The sequence below is a fragment of the Coregonus lavaretus genome (assembly GCF_964263955.1).
Source record: "Coregonus lavaretus genome assembly, chromosome: 9".
Classification (NCBI taxonomy): Eukaryota; Metazoa; Chordata; class Actinopteri; order Salmoniformes; family Salmonidae; genus Coregonus; species Coregonus lavaretus.
Window position 1 is genome coordinate 43,661,071 of NC_139996.1, and position 4,569 is coordinate 43,665,639.

Sequence of the window (4,569 nt, forward strand, 5' to 3'; positions counted from 1 at the left end):
AATATCGAGCAACCTCTTACCCTTAGTCATCCCTGGCAAGTGTTGAATTGACTAAAGGCATTTCTTCAGGCACTCACGTCTCTCTTATGTTGTCTACTTGGTCAGCCATAAATCTCTATTGTTTTAGGGTCTGTTACTGAGCATGCCCAGAGTGGGGCCTTTAGAAAATGCTCAGAATGGGGCCTTGAGAGAAGATGTGAGACCTGTGTGCAGTATGAGTTATCTGTGAAAACTGTGATGACGTTAAAGGTCCAAAGCAGCCATTTTGATCTCAATATCAAATCATTTCTGGGTAACAATTAAGTACTATACTGTGATTTCGACCATTTTTAATTGAAAACAAAAGAAACAAATAGCATCTTAGCAAATAGCAATTTCTCAAGCAATGCTACAGTAGCTTGAGATCTCTGTGAGAGCAAAAATTACAAGATTATGTTATAATTCTGTTATTGCATCAAATGGCTGTTTTCTGCAATAGAATAGGGTTCTTAGAAACTCTCATGTGTCTGTGTTAACACTGACAGTAGATTGACGATGCCTTAGGTGATCAACCTAACAAGCCACATTCCATTCATGACTGAGCCTGCAGTTTATAGACTGAATTGGTGTTTGTGTATAATGAGGTACCAGGGAGAGATGGCTCGGGTATGGATAATGATGAGAGGAACCTTGTTTTGGGGGCCAAACTCTGGTTTCTGTACAATAAGAACAGTCTTCACGGCAAATGCTATCTGGCTGGGGGATACTCCTTTCTCATATATCAAGTCTCACCTTGTGACCAATTCCATACATCTGTTATTTGTCATGTAGACTAAGAGGGTGTATCTTTGCTATAAAATATTTTTGTATTCTTTGTATCCAGGCTTTCAGCCCATCAGTCAAAACTGTTGGGCGGACCAGCCTCGCTTATTACCTTATTAATACGTTTTGAATAAAGTAATATCTTGATTGGTGATTGACCCTGTCTCTCCTCATTATTGATTAGAATTTCCACTACATCTCCAAGTGTAACTTTTTGTTCAAAGTTTTCATTCAAATATCAATACATCAGCCATCATAAGCAACTCAGACTTCTGAGTAAAGCTTATCTCAGTTTAGGATCTAGCCCTTTTAATTTATTATTGATTTATATTTTATCAATATATATTTATATATTGATCGGATGAACATTCAGGAAATTATAGGGAATGCAGTGTTAATGATCTCGATTGGGAATATCTGTGTTCAAAATATTCAATGTTAAAGGCCCAGGGCAGTCAAAAACGTGATTTCCCTATGTTTCATATACACTGAGTATATAAAACATTAAGAACACCTGCTCTTTCCATGGCATAGACTGACCAGGTGAAAGCTATGATCCCGTATTGATGTCACGTCAATCAGTGTAGATGAAGAGGAGGAGACAGATTAAAGAAGGATTTTGCCTTGAGACAATTGAGACATGGATTGTGTATGTGTGCCATTCAGAGGGTGAATGGGCAAGGCAAAATATTGAAGTGCCTTTGAACGGGGTATGGTAGTAGGTGCCAGGCGCACCGGTTTGTGTCAAGAACTGCAACACTGCTGGGTTTTTCACACTCAACAGTTTCCTGTGTGTATCAAGAATAGTCCACCACCCAAAGGACATCCAGACAACTTGACACAACTGTGGGAAGCATTGGAGTCAACATGGGCAAGTAAATGTGTTAATAGACCAATAAGAAAGAGTTCCAAACCTCCCTGCCAATAACAGCTAGTTTTCAGTTTCCCCCTCCCAACTCAGACCACTCCCAAACAGTCCTAGCAAAATTATTGCATGAGAAATTGCTCTTTGCTAAGAAGCTATGTTTTCAATTTAAATTGTTTTTTAAAAATCGCAGTGAGGTACTTAATTGTTAACCAGAAATAATAGCTTTAGGCAGTATCTAGATTCTAAAGCGTGCTGAGGGAATAATCTATTTATTCTCGAGATAATGATCATTCTCCTAGAGACCTGTGTCTGACGTAATTTCAATGTTTATCAGGCGTCTCTGACATGACATGGGCGTACATTGTCTCCATAGCAAACCTTAATTTACTGAACATTATCACCCATTACATTTCACCTTTTGACGATAGACACCTCTGCCGAAGCCCGAGGAAGCAGCTTGGGTTCTTTTGAATTGTGACGCCTTTCCGCGTACTATCGTCCGATAAACATGCTTTCTTTCCCTTCAGAACATTCCTATTTCATTCTTTAACACCGGACCTTTATCTGTAGCTAGCTTCTTAGTGGGTTGTTAAATGGTAACCGCATTGCCACTATAAACTTTGACCCCCAGGCTAATAGACAGGCTAATAATGCAAAGCATTAGATATTTGTGTTGGAAGGGTTGTCATTTCTATCCATGTTCGGCTTTTTTAAGAGTCCATGACTTAAAGGGTAACCCTGGAAACTGACATAATTAACCTTTTCTCACATAGTTTTGTGTTAATGCATTTTTGTGAAAACTTGGGGCCCCCAATCTCTAAGCAAGAAATGAAGAGCGGGAACGACCACTTGGCCATTCTATTTTTCTTTCCATTCCACACTAATTTGACTCCTTTGAACATTTCCATTAAGGGCTGAAATAATCCTGAAATGAAAATTAAACAGAGTTTATCTTTGTATTATTAAGTACTTTCAGCCAGGACAGGTCAATGAACAGGTCTAGCAGGAAATTACACTTTCTTCATCTTGAATAGGTGATCGCACACCTCAACAAGAAATGTGGCTTTGGAAGTGATGTTCCCTCACCTCACAAAATTAAAGTTGTGTCACCCTGTCAAGGTAAAATATCTGCACTGTAACGGTCTGTGACTTTGTGTCCTGAAAAAGACAGAGATTTAACTATCTGTCACGTTCGCTTACAGACGGGTCAGACCAAGGCGCAGCGTGATATGCATACATGTTTATTAGAACCGAATAAACAACTACAAAACAACAAACGAAACGTGAAGTCCAAGGTACACAAACAACATACCTCAACACGGAACAAGATCCCACAACCCACTAGTGCCAATAGGCTACCTAAGTAAGGTTCCCAATCAGAGACAACGAGCGACAGCTGCCTCTGATTGGGAACCACACCGGCCAACATAGATCAAGACATCCTAGATCTAAACATAGAAAATACAACATAGAACATACCACAAAAAAATACACACCCTGACTCAACAAATAAGAGTCCCCAGAGTCAGGGCGTGACAGTATCCCCCCCCCCCCCCCCCCCCAAAAGGTGCGGACTCACAACCGCACAACATAAACATAACAGGGTAGGGGCCGGGTGGGCATTCCGCCTCGGAGGCGGATCCGGCTCAGGGCGTGACGACCACTTACTCTCCGCCTCCCTGTTGCGCCCCTGCTCTGGTCTGGACCTCGGCGCGCTGCTTGCCCTCTCCTTCCTCCCACGAAGTACCAAGCCCTGTCTGGACCCTGGTGTGGGAGACCCCAAACCTGGAGAGGGGCTGACGTCTGGGTCTGGACTGGAACCGCTGACTGGAGCTGGACCCGACGACGGTGGAGCGAACTGCTCTGGCTCCGGAGTGGAGCCGCTGACCGGAGCTGGATCAGGCACCGGTGGAGCGGACTGCTCTGGCTCCGGAGTGGAGCCGCTGACCGGAGCTGGACTGGACCCCGGTGGAGCGGATTGCTCTGGCTCCGGAGTGGAGCCGCTGACCGGAGCTGAACTGGGCACCGGTGGAGCGGACTGCTCTGGCTCCAGAGTGGAGCAGCTAACTGGAGCTGGATCAGGCACCGGTGGAGCGGACTGCTCTGGCTCCGGAGTGGAGCAGCTGACCGGTGCCGGACCAGGCACCGGTGGAACAGGCACGGGCCGTGCCGGACTGGACACACGCACCACTGGCTTGGTGCGAGGAGCAGGAACAGACCGGTCTGGTGACGCGCACCACTGGCTTGGTGCGGGGAGCAGAAACGGGCCATACCGGACTGGCGACGCGCACCACTGGCCTGGTGCGAGGAGCAGGAACGGGCCGGACCGGACTGCGAAGGCGGACTGGAGGTCTGGAGCGGAGAGCTGGCACAACCCGTCCTGGCTGGCTGCCCACTTTCGCACTACACGTGCGGGGCGCTGGCACAGGACGCACTGGGCTGTGCACGCATACTGGCGATACAGCTCGTAGAACTGGCGCAGGATACGCGGGACCGAGGAGGCGTACTGGAGACCAGGAGCGTTGAGCCGGCACACCCCGTCCTGGCTGGATGCCCATCTTCGCACGGCACGTGCGTGGTGCTAGCACAGGCTGTGCACGCATACTGGCGATACAGTACGTAGCTCCGCATAACACGGAGCCTGCCCAGTCACACGCCTCCTCGCGTGAGTACGGGGAGTTGGCTCTGCTCTAACACTAGGCTCCGCCAACCACCCTTTTAGCCCCCCCAAAATTTTTTATTGGGGCTGTCTCTCGGGCTTCTTCCTCGGCCGGCGCCTTCCGCGTTGCCGCTGCTCCTCTCTATACCGCGCCTCCACTGTCTCCTCCCAAGGACGGCGATCCATCCCGGCCTGAATCTCCTCCCAAGTCCAGGATCCCTTACCGTCCAGGATCTCCTCC